This window comes from Aethalodelphis obliquidens, unplaced genomic scaffold (genome assembly GCF_003676395.1).
Source record: "Aethalodelphis obliquidens isolate GAN/ISIS:26980383/991018 unplaced genomic scaffold, ASM367639v1 scaffold33, whole genome shotgun sequence".
Classification (NCBI taxonomy): domain Eukaryota; kingdom Metazoa; phylum Chordata; class Mammalia; order Artiodactyla; family Delphinidae; genus Aethalodelphis; species Aethalodelphis obliquidens.
This window is the reverse complement of record NW_020837977.1, coordinates 10,319,122-10,340,743: the sequence shown is the minus strand read 5'-3', so window position 1 is coordinate 10,340,743 and position 21,622 is coordinate 10,319,122. Positions and strand designations below refer to the sequence as shown.

The 21,622-nt window shown below is 40.0% G+C and overlaps 1 protein-coding gene and 1 pseudogene across 4 annotated transcripts in view; both read right to left on the bottom strand.

Annotated features, from left to right (window-relative positions):
* Positions 1 to 21,622, bottom strand: part of PDE7A (phosphodiesterase 7A) — a 114,794-nt gene that overhangs the window by 73,106 nt on the left and 20,066 nt on the right. The gene's annotated exons all lie outside the window — the stretch shown is intronic.
* On the bottom strand, positions 4,390 to 7,648 carry LOC113631493 (PX domain-containing protein kinase-like protein pseudogene; annotated as a pseudogene).

Sequence of the window (21,622 nt, the reverse complement as noted above, 5' to 3'; positions counted from 1 at the left end):
GTGGCACGTGTACTCAGTAGTTGTGGCTTGCAGGCTCTAGAGCACAGGCTCAGCAGTTGTGGCGCACAGGCCCAGTTGCTCCGTGGCATGTGGGATCCTCCCGGACCATGGCTCGAACCCGTGTCCCCTGCACTGGCAGGCAGACTCCCAACCACTATGCCACCAGGGAAGTCCCTCGAGTTCCTTTTCTATCCTAGAAATGACTCCCTTATTAGGTATATGATTTTCTCCCACTATGTGGGTTGTCTTTGCACTTTCTTGATAGTGTACTGTGAAGTACAATAATTTTTAACTTTGATGAAATCTAATGTACCTATTTTTTTCTTTTGTTGCTCATGCATTTTTCAGATCAAAGAATCCTTTCCAAATCCAAAGTCATAAAGATTCACCCTATGTTTTCTTCTAAGCTTTATAGTTTTGGTTCCTAAAATGAGATCTTTGATCCATTTTAACTTATAAGGATCAGCTTCATCCTTTTGCATGCGGCTAGCTATCCAGTTGTTCTACCACAGTTTACTGAAAAGGTACTCTTTCCGCATTGAATGGTTTTGGCACTTTTCTCAAAACTCAGTTGATCAAAGACACATGGATTTCTATCTCAACTCTCAATTCATTCCATTGATCTATATGTCTATAAGTATGAAAGGTAAGTACTGCAAGCTTAAGTGCCAGTACCACACTGTCCTGACTGCTGTTCCTTTGTAGTAGTAAGTTTTGAAATCAGGAAGTGTGAGTCCTATATTGTTCTCTCTTTTTGAAAGATTGTTTATTGTTATCCTGGTTCTCTTGCAATTCCATATAAATTTTCAAGTCAGCTTATCAATTTCTATAGAGAAATAAGCTGAGATTCTGGGCTGAAACTATAGATCAACTTGAGGAGTACTGCCACCTTATCAGTATTTCATCTTTTGATCCATGAACATAGGGTATTTTCCCATTTATTTGGATTTTTGATTTCCTTAAATGTTTTGTAGTTTTCAGAGGATGTTTTGCACTTCTTTTGTTAAATTTATTCTTAAGTATTTCATTCTTTTTTTTTTAAATTGAAGTATCATTGGCTTACAATATTATATTAGTTTCAGGTGTACAACAGAGTAATTTGGTATTTTTATACATTACACATCAAAGTTATTAAAATATTAACTATATTCTTTGTGCTATACATTATATCCTGTGACTTATTTATTTTATACCTGGTACTTTGTACCTCTTAATCCCCTTTACCTATTTTGCTTATCGCCCCACCCAATTCATTGGTTCTCTTTATCTGTTAGTCTGTTTCATATTTGTTAATTTGTTTTGTTTTTTAGACTCCCATATATAAGTGAAAACATACAGTATCTATCTTTGTTTGTATGGCTTATTTCACTTAGCATAATACCCTCTAGGTTCATCCATGCTGTCACAAATGGCAAGATTTCATTCCTTTTCAGCACTGAGTAATATTCCACTGTGCAGCACATACACACAACATATATATATGTATCTATGTATAAAAATAAACACCATGTTTTCTTTATCCATTCATCTGTTGATGGACACTTAGGTTGTTTCCATATCTTGGCTATTGTAAATAATGCTGCAATGAATATTTCTGTGCATATATCTTTTCAAATTATTGTTTTTGTTTTCTTTGGATAAATACCTGGAAGTAGAATTGCTGGATCATATGGTAGTTCTATTTTTTTTTTTTTTTTTTTTAGTACTTATTTATTTATTTGGCTGCTCTGGGTCTTAGTTGCACACGTGGGATCTTCAGTTGCAACATGCAGGCTCTTAGTTGTGGCATGCAAGCTCTTAGTTGCTGCATGCGGGATCTAGTTCCCCGACCAGGGATCGAACCCGGGCCCCTGGCATTGGGAGTGTGGAGTCTTGACCACTGGACCACCGGGGAAGCCCCTGGTAGTTCTATTTTTAACTTTTTGAGGAACCCCCACACTGTTCTCCATAGCGGCTGCACCAATTTACATTCCCACAGACCCTTAAATAAATCGCTTAAGAGTTTCCTTTTCTCCACATCCTCACTAACCGTTGCTATTTCTTGTCTTTCTGATGAAAGCCATTCTGACAGGCATGAGGTGATATCTCACTGTGGTTTTGATTTGCATTTCCCTCATGATTAGTGATGTTGAGCATCTTTTCATGTGCCTGTTGGCCATCTGTACATCTCCTTCGGAAAAATGCCTATTTGCGTCCTCTTTCCATTTGTCAGCCAGATTGTTTGTATCAAAAAAACAAGACCTAAGAATAAATTTATCCAATGGGGTAAAAGACCTGTGCTCTGAAGCTATAAGACATTGATGAAAGAAACTGAAGACAACACAAATAAATGGAAAGATATACCATGCTTGTGGACTGGAAGAACTAACGTTGTTAAAATACCCATACTACCCAAAGCAATCTACAAAGTCAATGCAATCCCTATAAAAATACTAATGGCCTCTTTCACAGAACTAGAACAAATAATCCTAAAATTGGTGTGGAACCACAAAAGACCCCAAATAGCCAAAGCAATCTTGAGAGAAAAGAACAAAGCTGGAGGTACTATGCTCCCTGACTTCAAACTACACTACAAAGCTACAGTAATCAAAACAGTATGGTATCAGCACAAACACAGACACACAGATCAATGCAACAGAATAGAGATCCCCCAAATAAACCCATGCATGTGTGTTCAATTAATCCACGATAAAGGAGGCAAGAATATACAATGGGGAAAAGATAGCATCTTCAACAAATGATAGTGGGAAAACTGAACATCTGCATGCAAAAGGATAAAACTGGACCATTTTTTTTTTACACCATATACAAAAATAAACTCAAAATGGATTAAAGACTTAAATGTAAGACCTAAAACCATAAAACTGCTAGAAGAAAACAGACAAGTATGTGATGTGACATTGGTCTTAGCAATATTTTTTTGGATCTGTGTCCTCAGGCAAAGGCAACAAAGGCAAACATAAACAAATGGGACCACATCAACCTAAAAAGCTTTTGCACAGGAAAGGAAACCATCAACAAAACGGAAAGGCAACCTACTGAATGGGAGAAGGTATTTGCAAATGATATGTCCCATAAGGGTAATATCCAAAATATATAAAGAACTCATACAACTCAATATTAAAAAAACAAACAACCTCAGGATTTTTTTTTAATGTTACTGTAAATGGAATTGTTTTAATTTCATTTTCAGTTGTTCTAGAGTATAGAAACAACTGATTTCTATATATTAACCTTGTATCTTGCAACCTTGCTGAACTAATTTATTAGTTCTAATAATTCCTTAGTATTTTCTAAAAAGAGGATCATGTCATCTGTGAATAGTTTTTCTTCTTCCTTTCTGATCTGGATGCCTTTTCTTCTTCTTGCCTAATTGACCCGGCTAGAACCTCTAGCACAATGTTGAATAGAAGTAGCATGACTGGACATCCTGCCTTGTTCCAGATCTTATGGGGAAAGTTTCACCATCAAGTATGATGTTAGCTATGGGTTTTCATAAATACCCTTTATCAGGTTGAGGAAGTTCACTTCTATTCCTAGTTCTCTGGGTGTATTATTATTGATACGGTTATTACGTTAATTGAATTTTGAACATCAAACCACCCTGCATTCCTGAGATAATCCCACTTGGTCAGGCTGTATAATTCTTTATATATGTTGCTGGATTCAGTTTGTATTTTGTTTAGGATTTCTGTGTCCACATTCATACGATATATTGGTCTGTGGTCTCCTTTTCCTGAGATGTCTTTGTTGGGTTTTGGTATCAGGGTAATGCTGGCCTCACAGAATGAGTTGAGAAGAATACTGTTAATATTTGCAATTTTTCTCGATGAATGAAAAATTTTATCACACAGTCAAAATAAAATAGAAAAATAAATACCGAAGCTGATAATATGATTGGAAGGGCCATCCACAATCCTGTGCAGACAACACTGTTGGTTGTATGTTCAATATCCACCCCTCCTTCCCTCCTTCCTAAAGCAACATTTTGTTCAGGTGTCTGGGCAGCCATGTGCTTCCGGGAAGTGCGGGCAGCCTCAGCCCTGAAGAGTGGGCCCTGACTGGTCCAAACCAGTCATAATGGGTCCATCTCTCTTGCCAGAGACTGAGTTAGACATGGCCACGTAAAACAGGTGTGACGCAAAGTCTGCGGCGGGGCGCCTCATGGGATGGGTTTCTTTAAACTTAAAATGAGACAAAAGGGAAGATAGCCCATTTCTTCCTCTGGAAGCTGTTATGTCTGAATACATGGAACTACTAAAGCCACTGTGCAGCCATGGCATGAGCACAACTCCAACATACTGAAGCTAGCAAAACAGAAAGACAGAAAGAACCTGGGTCAGTAATGGTGATACTGAGCTGCTGAATTAACCAAATCTGGAGCCACTCTTTTTTTTTTCATTTTCTAGACATGGTTTATTTTAATAAAAATACAGCTGAACATTTATCACAGATTACATGAAACTATACACAATGACATTCTCTCTGCATAGTAATCAACACTGATGTGTGTAACTTGAATTTTTAGATGGATTATTTATAATCCTTTCAAGTGTAATTTATTTAAGGGTTTAAGCAAATCATAGGATAAAGGATCTTTCTAATAAATGAGTAACATTAAAAAGATGATATATTTGGATAAATCTTTGGAAAATCAGAACTGATTTTGCCAGATGTACTTGTATTGCATAATAACCCACCCCCACAAATGCCAAACTTGACTTAATTGCTGAGGATTAAGAAGATCCTGTAATTGGCAAGAGCTTTTTCTGATGTCAACATTTTTTTGTCCGTTCGATACATACTAAAAGGAACTAAGAATCTAGAGTAGTTCCTTTAGCAGCCCTGAGTTCTATAACCACAATGGAGTTCCTGTTTGAACTTAAGAGACTGTTACGAACTTTTCCCATTCTACTTGAAGGGAAAATGAAGAACTTAGTTGCTTCTCTGACTCTCAGCGACATAACTATGCTTTGGGCTACAGTGTTAATAATGTCTAGGATGAAATTAAGGTAGCAAAAATGGGAGTTATCTAAGAAATAACCAGAAAATGCTTTAGAATAGAGAAATGAACCATGAGAGGAACGTTTCTAGGAGCTGTCTGATGGTATAGGAGGGACTGCAACATGAAGGCCATTCACCGCTGTGACTGTATATTGTCATTGTTTTTGTTTTTTTGTCCACTTCCTTCTGTTGGTGGAAATAACTGATTCCAATATGCTGCTGCCACCAAAAGATGACCATTAGAGGAAGAGCAAGACTCCTTCACAAGCGTAACAAAGGAGCAAACTATTTCTTAAGGCAGCAATGCCAGCCTGACTTTATTCTACCTGAAGACTATTTCCCTCTTGAAAAGCCTCTTACATGAGCATCTGCGAAGTCGTATGTGACTGTACTGGCTCAGCAATTATTCATCCAGATAGAGGGTACTTTAGGGGTTGGAGGTGGAAGGAAAAACAAAACAACTTTTCCCTCCAAGTGTAAACACAAAGCTTTAGCCGATCTTGGGAGCGTTATGATCACAGGTTTCGGCTTTCCTCCAAGTTCCTTTTTGGAAATTCTGGTTGGAGCTGAGTAAGGCCCCTCGGCTCACGCCATTCACAGCCTGGGGCGGAAGCTGTGTGGGCGCCTCTGTGCTCACAGGAGGCAAGGGAGCTGCTGGTGGCGGAGGCGCAGGTGGAGGAGGTGGGGGTAACGCGGACATCCCTGGTGTGGAGGGTGGAGTCGGCGATGACGGGGATGTGAGAGGTGAGCTGGCCCCAGATCCTGCTGAATTACTGGAGTTGCTGTATTTTGCTGAATGCTCTTCACTATTTTCAACAGCAGATCGTTTTGACTTCTTTCAAGCTAAGATCTTCCTCTTTTTTCTTTCTTCTTCGGATCCATGGTGAGACTGAGCTCTCGTCAGTCTTCGATGCTGGTGGATCTGTTTCTGTTCTTCAATTAGCCTCTTTTCTATACATTCTTTGGCAATTCTCAATGCCTCTTTTAACTTTGTGGGGATCTTAAACTGTGGCTTTTTGGAAGTAGTTAGCAGAACATCACTGAATAATGGCATCTGTAAGAGCAGGGAGACGGTGGGCATGCCATTTTTACAGGCTTCACAAGACAGCGTAGACTCCAACATGGCCACCACAGCCACAGACGGTGCAGGAGGGAAGGAGTGTACAGGCACTGAGTCTGGCGGTCGTCCGTAAGTCATTTCATACAGTAAGTGGCCAAAGCAGTGAACGTCCACACCCTCCAATGTGTTGATTTTCCTGAATTGTGAGAAATAAGATCAGTAGAAGGAAGGAAGGTCCAACAAGGAATTCTCAAGGTCCAGCAGCTGGCAAGCGTCCCCTTCCAGCATCACGTTGGAAGCATGAAGATGCCCATAAGGGAATCCCTTGTCGTGGAGAAACTTTAGTACCTCTAATATTTGCCACCCATATGTTTTTATTTGCTGAAGTTCAAGGCCTTGAATCTTCTTAGGGCTGCAGTACTTCCTTAGGAATGGCTCTTTTGGTTTTGCCTTGTAGATCAGGTCCTTCAAAGTTCCTTTTTCATTAAACATTCTAATTAGCAATGCTGAGGATTCGTTAGCTGTGGCAAAGGTAACACGATAGATGTAAGGGTGCAAACAAGACGGCAGAAGTTTGATTAGACACTGAAAATCTTTATCTGACAGATACTTGTCAGGACCAAGGCCAGCCCAGCTTAACACTAGCCGTTCCTTTGGCTGATTTTTAATCTTCACCAAGAAATATTTCTTCCTTATCCTCCAACCTATGTCTTTCAATGGTTCCACCACCTCCCACTTTGGTTCTGATCAGAAGAACACGGAAACCTGTTGTAAGGCAATCTCAGTATAGCTTGCAGAATAGTTGTTTGGATCTAAAAACTTCTTAACCAGCTCACAATTAAACAAGATATGATTTGTGGTGATAGAGTTGAGAGAGCGCTGAAGACCTTTCTGCCTCTCAGCTATGAACTCATGATCCATGTTACCAATCAATTTTGGGGGAGGAAGAGGTAGACTTAGGCCTGCAATCTGCAAGCTGCTGTTCCGCAAATCAAAGTCGCTGTATCTCCTAACCATCTGCCAGCTATTTTCTACAGAAACTCCTCTTTGTACCCGAATGATATATTCCGTGTGGGACTGCAGGCTCTGGCTCGCCTCGATGGCTGCTGTCAGCGGCACCGTGTCGTCCAGCAGGACCTTGCCGGCTGGCGGCTTCTCCATGAAGGCCATCCCGGAACGCCCGTCCACCACCGCCTCAGGACCAGGGGCAGACACCAGAGGTGCCGACTCCCGTCGCCCGCCGGGATCCGCCGCCGCCCTGGAGCCACTCTTGAGTCTTCTTGGTAAGTCTTTTGTTTGCAGAAACTGGAATTAGTTTTTTTGCTACCTGCAACTAACAACACTCTATCTGTATAACGAGTGGTGAGCTGGAGTCTGCGCACACTGGCTCAAGACAGACAGTTCTGCACTTGTCCCAACATCTCATTCATCGATTTTACATCGAGAGCTTCATATCAACCATGCTAAGAGTAAGGACACTACAGAAACTGGCAAACACCACAACTCAGAGATCCAGTCGTTATAAACACTTCCCAGCATGCCACTGGATACAACCCAATTTCAAATTTTCTGTTCATTAAACCAACCTTTTTATTCCCATAATGAAGCTATAAATTAGCATTTACCAATGGAATACTGCATATATTTGGGTTTCTAATAAGGCTTTATTTAGAAAAAAAAAACCTCAAGTATCTGAAATACTGCTATAAAATACTCCATATGAAAAATTACTGATAATGTAAATTTAAAAAGATTATAAAACATTATGCACAGTAAGAGACAGAAAGAGAGAATATATTTAGATAGACAGATACTAGGATTGTTGAGCTCGACACCAATATGTTCACACTGTCATCTCTGGGTGGTAGAATTACAGATGATTCTTATATTTTTTGCATGACTATTTTTTTCCCTAAATTTTCCATCATGAACATGTATTACCTTAGTAATAAAGAAAAACACAATTTATGCTTTTAAAAGGAAGAAATTTAGTGTTTTTTGTTCATGAACACAAGAAGACACTATTTTTATTTCATTTGTATCCAGGTAGAGCCTATATAATTCTCTGCAGGTAGGAAGATAGTTCCAGTTTTTAAATCGGATGATTCTGTGCTACTATCTATAGTACAAAGTTATAACCTTGTTCTCTGACACTACCCCCAAGAAGATGTTGCAGACAGAAAATGAATTATAATATGCATTATAAGAAGAGTGCTGAATTCACATAATCATTTTGAAAATAAAATCTAAGCCAAAATCTCTCCCATTTTGAAATACGTACGTGATATGACCCGTGAAACTGCATTAACTCTATTCTTAAAGATAATGAAGTAAAGGAGCATTGGCCATGAGTCAAAAGATTTGGTTTCTAGGTCTAGAGGTCAACCTTATCAGCCTTATGCCTCTGGCAAGCAGCAACCTCTCTGAACCTAAACCTTCACATTTGTTAAATGGGGCTAATACCTACCCATTTCTCTTCACAGTATGAGACAAAGTAGATGAAAGAACTATTAAGTGAAAGATGGTATTATGTGCCACCACTTCACTACAGACACATCATAAGTCTTGTAACAATTGTATTCTGTTCCACTCTGATACAAAAGACATCCTTATAACTAGCAATGTATGATGCTAGTTTCCCTGGTAACCAGTTAACTTCCTCACTGCTTTAAAAATCTTTGTATTAAAAAAAAATTTTCTTTTCTTTGCTGCCTTACTGTTTTTGACTTGCCTCAAAAAATACAAGAATGATACCAATAGAGTACTATTACTGCAACATGATACTGGATGGGGAGAGAAAGCTATAGATAATTTTCTGTAAGGGATATTGCTACAAAAGTCCTATAACAAAATACTAGCAAGTAGAACCAGTAAAAGAATAATATACCTTAACCAAGTAAGAACCATTCTAGGAATATAACAGTAAGTTAATTTTAGATAATTTAGGATAATTTACCAAATTAGTAGATCAAAGGTGAAAAACTTTAAGCATCTCAAATGCCCCAAAATGCATTTGAATAAAATAAACAACCATTCCCAAATAAATACTCCCAACGAAGTAAAGATAAAAGGGCAAAGTTATCATTATTTGCAAGTGATTATGAAATAAACAAGAAAAGGTACTGAAAAGCTACTAGAAAACTCACTATGCAGCTGACGACAAAATTAACATACAAAAATCAATAGTTTGTCTATTTACAAACAGAAACCATAATGAGAGAAAAGATTCCATTTACAATTGCAACCAAAGAGAAGTAAACCTGAGTATAAACAACAAAAATGACAATGGACTCTAGTTTTCATCTCTATTGAGGGATCTCAAAAAAGACTAGAATAGAAAGATTCAGTATTAGGATGAGAGCAGCTGTATCAGTCAGGCTCCTGGCAGGAAAACTGATGACACACTTCAAGGAGTAACTGAGGAGAAATTCATGAAAGAACTATTTACTAAGGACTGGGCAGGGTGAAGCTCCCAGAGGGTAGCAACAGCAGCAGGAAGCTGTTACCACCGTTACTTCCAGACCCTAGGGAGGACTCTGACTATGGGCAAGGAAACATCAGGCAGAAGGTGAGCCTTCGGGAGACAAACGGTGCTAAGAGGGTGACAGGCTGGGAAATACACCCTAACCTCTCTTCCCTCCCACCCTCCCATCTCCTACCAGTCCTGCCAAGTCCAACAAGAAGCCAGTGGCAAGACAGCCCTGATGAGGCCGTCCATAAAGGTCAGCCCCCTGAAGCGCAGAGCAAGAGGGAGGGAGTGAATACACTGAAAGCGCGGAAAGTACATCCAGCGCAGCAGCTGGTCTCTTCTGACTGTTTACTCTCTGCCAGGCGCTGCTCTAACCACTTTATCTGCATTAATTCTAATAACGCCAGTTTGCCCAAACAACAAATTCCAACAATCCCAGTAAAAACACCCACAGGATATTTTACGGGTAGTGACAGGGGAGTTTTTGACTAATGATAAATTCTTCTAGGATAATAACCATGCATGCACAATCAGGTAGGAGAGAAAAGAGGGGAGAATAGTCCTATTACATATTTTAAAATATTATTAAGCTGTAATTAAAACAGTTTAATCCTGGCACATGAATACGCTCACTGAAACACAATAGAGCCCAGCGATAGACCAAACAGACACAACAACTTCACACACGATAAAGGCGGCATTTCAAATACATGGGGGAAAAGGTGTGTAAGTTGATAAACAATTTAGGGGAAACTGGATAATAAGGAGAGGAAAAAAGCTGGATTTCTGCCTTACTCCTTACACCACAATAAATTCCACAGATGGAGCAAAGATCAAAACATGAAAAACAAACTGTGGGGGCTTCCCTGGTGGCGCAGTGGTTGAGAGTCCGCCTGCCGATGCAGGGGACGCGGGTTCGTGTCCCGGTTCGGGAAGATCCCACATGCCGCGGAGCGGCTGGGCCCGTGAGCCATGGCCGCTGAGCCTGCGCGTCCGGAGCCTGTGCTCCGCAACGGGAGAGGCCACGACAGTGAGAGGCCCGCGTACCGCAAAAAAACAAAAAACAAAAAACTGTGTTAATAGAATTATCGAAAGAATAATGTAACAGACTGCAGGAGAACACACGAAAGACCTGTTATCTTGAGGCACAGCAGATAATACTCTATGACATAGAACCAGAAGCCTTAAAAGGGGAAAAATTATACATTTCACTAAATAAAACTACCACACACAAAAAATTACCATAAAAAGTAAAAAGAAATTCGATAAAATGTTAGTAATATTATAAAACGAATTTATTTCCCTAATGGTGGAAAATCACTCTTATGATACAAGAAGATATGTTACATATTATTTTAAAATATAAATGTCATTCAAATAAAAATATGCATAGTATCACTTATAACTAAAGAGAAGCGAAACAGACCTAAGGAGACACCTTTTTATTTTAACCCATCACGCTATCAAGGACAAAAACATTGATGATACCTCACTGCCAGTGAGGGTGTGGAGATGACAGAAGAAAGAAACAGCTGGAATTCTGCATTATTCAAACTCTCTAACCATCTAACTCAGGGACCAGAGTATGATCAGTTTTCAGATGGACCCTTCACTGTCCAGGCTGTCCCGACTCTGGCCATCCAAATCTCAGGAACTAAACAGAGTTCAGTAACACCTCATCTTTCACTATTTGAACTCATTGTACAAACTCTCACTATGCTAACTTAAGAAAAGATCTGGGCAACAAGGAATACACTGTGAAGTATACACAGTTTTGCAGTGAGAATGTCAATTGATGCAACCCTTTTGGAGCTAGCAAAATTGTAAATGCATGTAGCTTTCGACCCAAGTTCTTCCCCTCACAGAAATGTATACCATGGACATACGTTGGAATGTAAAGATATGTGCACAGGACATTCACTGCAGCACTGTTTATAAGAGGCACAAAAAAATACTGTTAGCCTAAATATCTTTTTTTTTTTTTGGGTGCACCAACGTGGCCTGCGGGATCTTAGTTTCCCCACCAGGGACTGAACCCAGGCCCCTGCAGTGAAAGCACTGAGTCCTAACCACTGGACTGCCAGGGAATTCGCTAGCCTAAATATCTTAATTGACAGGGACCTAAGTTAAAGTACATCCATGCACTGCAATTCATGAGTTCCTAGTCTTCTAGAGATGACTGATACTGGGGAAAGGCCACTTAGTGAACTCTCTCAAGCTAAGCACCAAAATGTAATTATAAAATTGAAAATAATAACTGATTTTCAAGATTTTGACTTGAAAAATAACAAATATAAAAACAAGTTTAAGTTATAGTTAACAAGATGTAAGTTATAATTTTAACTATGCACAAATTCTAAGAATAAAAAACAGAATCGTGTTGACTTTACCTTTTAGTGTAAGCTTTTCAACAAAATTGTATGATAACATAATATAATACAACCTTCATGTTTTTTTCTCAATCACAATGATCATCTTTTCAAAAGTACTGAATGGCTTCATCCATTTTTCCTAAGGGTCTCTCTCTAATCATTTGCATCAAAAGTCACTGCAATCGAATCAGGCTCCCTTAAAAAACAGCTAGCATGTTATTATGACCCAGTAATCCCACTACTGGGCACATACCCTGAGAAAACCGTAATTCAAAAAGAGTCATGTACCACAATGTTCATTGCAGCTCTATTTACAATAGCCAGGACATGGAAGCAACCTAAGTGTCCATCGACAGATGAAGGGATAAAGATGTGGCACATATATACAATGGAATATTACTCAGCCATAAAAAGAAACGAAATTGAGTTATTTGTAGTAAGGTGGATGGACCTAGAGTCTGTCATACAGAGTGAAGTAAGTCAGAAAGAGAAAAACAAATACCATATGCTAACACATATATATGGAATCTAAAAAAAAAAGAAAACAAGGTTCTGAAGAGCCTAGGGGCAGGACAGGAATAAAGACGCAGACGTAGAGAATGGACTTGAGGACACGTGGAGGGGGAGGGGGAAGGGTAAGTTCGGACGAAGTGAGAGAGTGGCATGGACTTATATACACTACCAAATGTAAAACAGATAGCTAGTGGGAAGCAGCCACACAGCACAGGGAGATCAGCTCAGTGCTCTGTGACCACCTAGAGGGGTGGGATAGGGAGGGTAGGAGCGAGATGCAAGAAGGAGGAGATATGGGGATATATGTATATGTATAGCTGATTCACTTTGTTATAAAGCAGAAACTAACACACCATTGTAAAGCAATCATACTCCAATAAAGATGTTAAAAAAATAAAAATAAAGACATCTAGTATGTTATCATCTTAGATCTTCAGTTGGCAGTCTGTCAATAGCGTTGAATTTTTTAATGTCACACCCATGAATTTTATGAAAACCTGCATACTTTTTGCAAGATAAGCAATTTCATTTTGCAGCTGATTTTATTGTATCTGACCAATAAAAATATTAATAATGCATCAGGAACAATACTTAAGTGGGAACAAATTTTAAAAGTGGTACTTTATTACTAAATTTTTTTCTTCCAATAACCAATCTAGTAACATACATACTAGGCAGTCTCTAAGAGAATGACATACCTACTATACTGATACAAAGATGCTCAAGATTTGTGTATTTACGGAACAACGTTTATTATGATCCCATGTGTTTAAAAAAGATTTTCCTATGTATACTTGTAATACATATCAAGGTGTTTATGTGACCAAATTTGCAAAAAAACCTTCAAGAAACTATAAACACTACTTACCTCTGGGGAACTGGGAAGGAAAGGTTTCCTTAACTGCATTCTATACCCTTCTGAATTTTTTAATTTTACCACAAGGAGGTATTACTTTTACAATAATGATGGTGGTGATGATGATGCTGTAACTAAGCTTTAAATCAAGTCCCTAGTAATGATAGAGAAAATCTGTGATTCCAGCTCCCAGGAGTTTAAACTAAGTCCTAACTTAGAAATCTCAAGTGCTAGTTAATGAAAAGCCTTTCAAAAGACATTCTTATGCAATACTTGATTACCCTAATAGTTTTTTCCCAAATGTATTACTTCAGAGAGCAAACTTTTTATTCCATTATCCTTTAAACAGGAATGAGTTTTAATGAAACGAAGTTTAATGTAACAATGAATCAAAAAATTCACTGATAATGTTTTAGATCCCACATTGCAACTAACTTCTCAGAAACTACCATTTCTTGAGTTCTGGTTCATTTCAAAGAAAACTATCCGCAATTACAAGGACAGGCTACGACAGTACCCCTCTCTTTTCCAACGAGCGGGGCCAGCTTTTCTTCATGTACTTCAGCCAAAGCAACAAGTTCCAAGCAGACTGTCTGCTATTAAGCCCAAACTAATGAGATTTGCAAAGTGTAAATCAATGCCACTCTCCTCATTAACTTTCTTTGCTTTGGAAAATATAGATTTTTTTCCATTAAAAAACGTTATGTTAACATGCAATTGGTATTACAGTTATTTTTAAATGAACAGTATTTGAATTCTTCTATTTTATTTTCTAATACAAAAACACATCAATAGACGAAACCCCTATAAACAAAAGCTCTTTGGAGTTTTCAACAAGTTTTTAGAGTGGAAAGGGGTCCTGAAACCAAAACTTTTGAGATCGTACAGACCAAAAGGCAAACAGCTGGGAACAATTTGTGTACAACTGGGATGAATGAATTATAACATGGTGGAGGTGGGGGGGTGGGATGAAATGTTACAGGTACTTAATTTGTTTTTAGATACAATTCAATGCCTTTTTAAAAAGTTAAGAAATGGGAAAAAATGTATTTCAAGTTTTCATATTAACCTACATATTTAGATTTCCAGTGTCTTCATTTCATCCTGTGGAGCTGAGTTACCATCTGGTGTCATTTCCTGACAACCTTAAGAACTTCTCATATTTCTTGTAAGGCAGGTCTGCTTGCCACAAATTCTCTCAGTCTCTGCACAGGAATGTATTTCACCCTCGTTTCTGAATGATAGCTTTGCTAAATATAGAATTATTCACAGACAGCTTTTTCTCTTTCAGCACTTCAGGTGTGCTGTCCCACTGCCCCGAGTGTTTCTGACGAGAAGGCAGCCACTGATGATCCTCTGTATGCAATGAGTGCTTTTCCTCTTGCTGATCTCAAGGTTTTCTCTTGTCTTTCAACAAGATTGTCTATGTTGTGTCTAGGCACAGGTCTCATATTTATCCTACTAAGATTCACTGAGCTTCTGGATGTGAAGTTTAAAGGTTTTCATCAAATTTGGAAAGCTTCCCACAAGGCTATTTCCCGCACCTTTCTCTCTCCTTCTGAGACTCCCATTACGCCTATGTTGTATGCTTGACCCTGAGGCTCTGTTCATTTTCCTCCAATCATTTTTCTCTGTTTTTCAGATTGAATCATATCTACTGGTCTGTCTTTAAATTCACTGATTCTTTTTATTAGCATCTCAAAACTGCTGTTGAGACCCTCTAGTGAATTTTTCATTTCAAGTATTGTAGTCTTCAAGTCTAGAATTTCCATTTTAACTTTTTTTTTTTTTTTTTTTTTTGTCGTACGCAGGCCTCTCACTGCTGTGGCCTCTCCCGTTGCGGAGCACAGGCTCCAGACGCGCAGGCTCAGCGGCCATGGCTCACGGGCCTAGCCGCTCCGCGGCATGTGGGATCTTCCCGGACCGGGGCACAAACCCGTGTCCCCTGCATCGGCAGGTGGACTCTCAACCACTGCGCCACCAGGGAAGCCCAGAGACACTTTTTTTGACCGCTCCTTTTTCCTGTGCACTAGTCACACTTTTTTTCCTGTTTCCTTCCGTGGCTTGTAATTTTGTTGTTAAACCTATGGATTGTATATAATACAGGAACTCTGAATTCTGATTCTTTTCCCCCTAATAGGTATTGTTGCTGTCTTACTTTAGTTTCTGTCTGGTATCACGTCTGGGCTAAATATGTGAACTCTGTCTCCCTGTGATATGCCACCACTGATGTCTCTGCTCAGTCTTGGTTTAAATGTATCTTTATTTTTAAGCCTGACTTCCTGAGGGGTTGCAGCTTTGCATAATTTCACGGTCAACTTGTGACTGGACAGAGGTTATGCTCAAACACCTTTAGCCAGTGAGGCTCCCACCTCTGCTGATGGGTATGTGCGTGGGTAGGGGAGCTCCTGGGAAATTCAGTCTGTTTTCCAGTTTGCCCCAGGTTTATCTTTCCTCAGGCCCTTTCACATCTCCCAGGTGCATGCACAGAACTCCAGGGTCAGTCTAAAGTATATGAATACCGTGGGCCTGCTCAGATCTTCTCTGTGCTTATGCTCAGCCTCATCCAGGAATACGTGTGCCCCAAACAGTACTGCAGTCTGCTATATAAGCGGAGCCACTGGCCCTCCCATGCACCTCTGAAATCCACATCCACAGAAAATGCCACTGAGCAACAACACCCGCCACTCCAAAGAGCTGAGCCCTCTTCAAGGTGAGGTCTTCACAGCCTGCTTCTTGCTGGCAGAACCTCATGCCAACCGAGCTGAGAGAGAGTAGGGTGGAATGTGCGTAGCCCCAGCCAAGAATGCCAGAGATTCCCATTTTTCTTACTCCAAGTTCGACAGCATTACACTTTTCAAAGCTTTATGCAATTGGCCTTTGGTCAGTCTCCAGAGTAATGAAATGGCTGCTTTACAAAAGTAATGTAGAAATAAATATTCTATTCAAATGTTCGTACTCTTTGGACCAGTAATCCCAGTTCTATAAAAACCACCCTAGGGAAGCCCACAATGTGGAGAAAGCTGTGCACAGCACGTTCCTACTGTGTTATTTCTCCCTTCCAGCCTCCTGTGCGGCTAAGTGGAGCCACGTAGTTCTCACCAATGCGACAAGAGTAGAAGAGATACCACAGCTTCCTGCCCACCTCCTCGATGTAAACTGCCCTGACATTCCTCTCTTCCCCATCCCCACAGACTGGCAGCAACTCACAGACAACCATGACAAATGAAATCCCTGTATTACTTCAAGGAATGGAATCACTTCACCAGCCTGTATCTATTTTCAGGCTACTGTATGACAACTAAATAAAAAGGTATCTTATTACTGAGTAACATTACAAATCCACATTTTAAAAAGTAACATATTCTAAAAAGCTACAAAATTAAATGTACCCGTTCATCACAACTACCTTAAAATACATATAAAAACATGGCAACTGCATAAAAATAATAATGCTATAATGGCAGGATTATGGGTGATTATTTCTTTCAAACTTTCAATAATATTAAGTTAGTCTGATAATTTAAAAAGTTGAAATTGTTGAATTAAATCTGCTTTGAGACATTTTCCATTCTGTTTTAAGACTGTCTTAAAAATGGTTTCAAAACAGATTTAAAGGATTTTTTAAAAAATAGATTTTCCCTATTTTTTATTTATTTTTAATTTTTCAGCCGTGACAAATGTGGGATCTTAGTTCCCTGATCAGGGATCCAACCCGTGCCCCGTGCACTGAAAGCGTGGATTAGTAACCACTGGACTGCCAGGGAAGCCCCAGATTTAAAGGATTTTTATCCTATCCACTTTCATAGTGGTATAAAGCATGGATCCTCTGGCCAATGTTCACATCCAAGGTACCTGGTCTGCAATCCTGTCATTGTGTTCTTTCTTTAACAATGCAGAATTATTTACCCATGTTCCTCTAGGGTACTAGCTAACAGCCTTACCCAAACAAGACTGGCTTCACATAACTAAACTATTTCTACTTTGTAAAAAACAAACAAAACACACACAAAAACAACAAAAAAAACCCTTTTGCTTCATCTTTCACATTTGTATTTCTTAGAAGAAACAAAGTCTAGTCTCCATGCGTGCAAGGGGATATACAGAACCTGAACCAACAAGAAGCTTTATGCCTTTTCTCACCAGCAACTTCCCTCAACCTAAAAAAATCTTTCTGGAGAAGGACAAGAGCTGGCCCCACTATGAAAAGCATAGCTTTTAAGACTGAAGTCCCTACACCCCAGAACTAGGAAACTGAAACAGCCAAGCCCAAAGAAAGCAAAACAGAGCTGCTAAAAACTCCGTCGTCCTCTCATTTTTCAAACTACAGTAGTCAGCAGTCCCCTCTTAGTTCAGGTTCCGCACTCCATGGCTTCAGTTACCCCCGGTTAACCGCAGTTCGAAAAATATTAAATGGAAAATTCCAGAAATAAACAATACACAAGTTTTAAAATGTGCACCCCTCTGAACAGCAAGATGAAATCTCGAACTGTCCCACCTGGGACATGAACCATCCCTTTGTCCAGCGTATCCTGCCCAATAGTTACTTAGTAGCCATCTCAGTTATCAGAACACCACCGTATCTCAATGCTTGTATTCAAGTAACCCTTATCTTACTTAATAATTATTCACTTAATAAAGCTTCCAAGTGCAAAAGTAGTGATGCTGGTGACTCATATGCCAAAGAGAGGCCGTAAAGTGCTTCCTTTAAGTGAAGAGGTGAAAGTTCTTGACTTAAGAAAAAAAATTGTATGCTGGGGTTGCTAAGATCTGTGATAAGAACAACTCTTCTATCTGCGAAATTGTGAAGGAAAAAGAAATTTGTGCTAGTTTTGCTGTCACACCTCAAACTGCAAAAGTTATGGCCACAGTACATTTTAAGTGCTTAGTTAAGATGGAAAAGGCATAAGATTTGTACACTAAGATTTTGAGAGAGATACATCCACTTAACTTTTACTACAGTGTATTATTATAATTGTTCTATTATAATTGTTCTATATAATTGTTCTGTAATTGTTCTATTTTATTATTGTTGTTAATCTCTTACTGTGCCTAATATTTTTTTAAATTTATTTATTTATGGCTGTGTTGGGTCTTCGTTTCTGTGCGAGGGCTTTCTCTAGTTGTGGCAAGCGGGGGCCACTCTTCATCATGGTGCGCGGGCCTCTCACTATCGCAGCCTCTCTTGTTGCGGAGCACAGGCTCCAGACGCGCAGGCTCAGTAGCTGTGGCTCACAGGCCTAGTTGCTCTGCGGCATGTGGGATCCTCCCAGACCAGGGCTCGAACACGTGTCCCCTGCATTAGCAGGCAGATTCTCAACCACTGTGCCACCAGGGAAGCCCACTGTGCCTAATTTTTAAGTTAAACTTTATCACACGTGTGTACAGGAAAAAACAGTATGTACAGGGTTTGGTACCATCCACAGTTTCAGGCATCTCCTGTGGGTCTTGGGACATATTCCCCGCAGACAAGTGGGGGGACTACTATATACAATCTCTCTAAAAATGCAGCTAACTTATACTGGTATCTTGGTATTTCCAAGCCTAATAAGTAAACAAGGTTTGAATAAGGGAAATGTACAGAACCCCATAAAATGTAACAACAAATGTGTCTAATTATAGAAAAAAGAGGTGGCCTTGACACCCTCTAACAAGATGTACTATAAAATATCATTATTTCTAGAGCCACGCTGTCCAGTGAATCAGTAGCCACTGTGGCTACGGAGTGCTTGAAATGGTGCTGGTCAGAACCGAGATGTGTGCTCCAAAAATACATAAAATTTACCACTAACATCTTTTTTGTATTGATTACATGTTAAATTAACAATATTTAGGATAGAGTTGGTTAAATAACATACATTAAAACTAATTTCACCTGTTTCATTTTACTGTTTTAAATGTGGCTACAGGAAAGTTTTAAACGACATACATGGCTCACACTGTATTTCTATTGGGCATCACTGGTGTTATACCTGAACCAACCAGTCTAGTTTCTAACAAGAAAAATTTTATAACCATTTTCTTTTGGCTAAGCGTTCTCTAGTTACACACTTGTATGCTAAAGAATAAAGAAGGTGGGCTTCCCTGGTGGTGCAGTGGTTGGGAATCCGCCTGCCAATGCAGGGTACAGGGGTTCGGGCCCTGGTCTGGGAAGATCGCACATGCCGCGGAGCGACTGGGCCCGTGCGCCACAACTACTGAAGCCCGTGCACCTGGAGCCTGTGCTCCGCAACAAGAGAAGCCACCGCAATGAGAAGCCCGCGCACCGGAATGAAGAGTAGCCCCCGCTCATCGCAACTAGAGGAAGCCCACGCGCAGCAATGAAGACCCAACGCAGCCAAAAACAAATAGATAAATAAATTTATTTAAAAAAAAAAATAAAGAGGGTGTGTTGACCTGGGGCTACATCCCACAGTGTACTGAAGAAAAGGGCTACCTATAGTCATCACCTGGTTACTCAACAACAAGGGTCTATAATCCATTAAGACAACCAAAGCCCCAGGAGAAATCTAGATACTTTTTTTTGGGGTAATTTATTTTATTTATTTATTTATTGGCTGTGTTGGGTCTTTGTTGCTAGGCGCTGGCTTTCTCTAATTGCAGCGAGCGGGGGCTACTCTTTGTTGTGGTGCGCGGGCTTCTCATTTCCATGGCTTCTCTTGTTGTGGAGCACGGGATCTAGGCATGTGGGCTTCAGTAGTTGTAGCATGGGGGCTCAGTAGTTGTGGCTCGCGGGCTCTACAGCACAGGTTCAGTAGTTGTGGCACACAGGCTTAGCTGCTCCGTGGCATGTGGGATCTTCCCAGACCAGGGCTCGAACCCGTGTCCCCTGCATTAACAGGCGGACTCTTAACCACTGCACCACGAGGGAAGCCATAGAGACCTTTTATAAAGTCCTCAAGGTTGAAAGCCTATCCCTGATCCTGACCATGTCATTTACCAGCTTTATATGAGGGGATCTGAATACTACTACCACTTTGAGGCCTTCCAGAAATCCTTCAGTCGTCAAAGAATTAAGAGCGGCCACCTTGAGATGGCATAAGACCCTTTAAGACAGAAATGACTGTTGCCGCAGCAGCGTATGAGGTGGCATCGTGGGAAGGGGGAAATAGGAGGGAGTGTGGGGAGAGCAGGAAGCTGCACTCTGTAGGGTGGGTCACTGACAGGACTTTATAAAGGTTTGACGCACTCTTTTCATTTGCTAAATATCTACTTTGTATGAAGCACTGGGCTGAACAGAGCTAAATACACAGTGACCACTCTTAAGGAGCTCATAGTTTAACCAAACTGAAATCAGGACAGATAGGTACACAAGGTGGCTCTTCTAAGAGTTAACCCTCGGCTGGAACCTTAAGGATGGAAATCAGAGTTGGTTAATAACATTAAATAAATTAGGGCTTCCCTGGTGGCGCAGTGGTTGAGAGTCCACCTGCCGATGCAGGGGACGCGGGTTCGTGCCCCGGTCCGGGAGGATCCCACATGCCGTGGGGCGGCTGGGCGCGTGAGCCATGGCCGCTGAGCCTGCGCGTCCGGAGCCTGTGCTCCGCAATGGGAGAGGCTACAAAAGTGAGAGGTCCGCGTACCGCAAAAAAAAAAAAAAAAATCTGTTTGCCTAGCAAATTTCTATAATCCAAATACCATGGACCTCATGAAATTGTCTTTAAGGAAAAAATTTTAAAAATTAAATAAATCAGTAGACAAAGAGCTGCGGCTAAGTGCACTCAGGAGGCAAGGCAGGTTATGGTTAAACAGGAACGCGAGTATTCTAGAGGTATGATGGACGGACTCCAAGAACGCTTTGAAATGTTGTGTATGTTCCTGCATGACCTGTGTGTGTGTGTGTGTGTGCATGCACACACGTGCGTGTGAGAAATACATTACAATCAACAGATTCTCTGATAGTAGTCTCCAAACTTGGAATGCATTTATTTATGAATTAGATACATATAATTTTATGTACTCCATGTAACATAAATAAAATTAGGAACTGAAACAATAAGGTTAAAAATAAACATTCTAAAATTTTATTTTTACATCTTCAATGGCTTTTCTTGCACAGCCCTCTTGAATCCTGCTCTAAGAGACTTAACCAACCAAACAAAAAAACGACAAAAAGGAAATTAAAAAACACCACCGATGTGGAAATAAATGTGGAAAGCCTTGAAAAAGTTATTAAAACTACACCTCAAATGGAAATGAACTGAGGCCAACCACAAAAAATTCTTGAAGTCACTTCTGGAAAGTTTTTCTCTGAAAATGATTTTGGAGTATTTTCACTGTGATGAAAGAAAAATGAAAATGTTGGTTCTACACACTGCAGGTAATCTATGTTTTTGCTTTTATCTTCA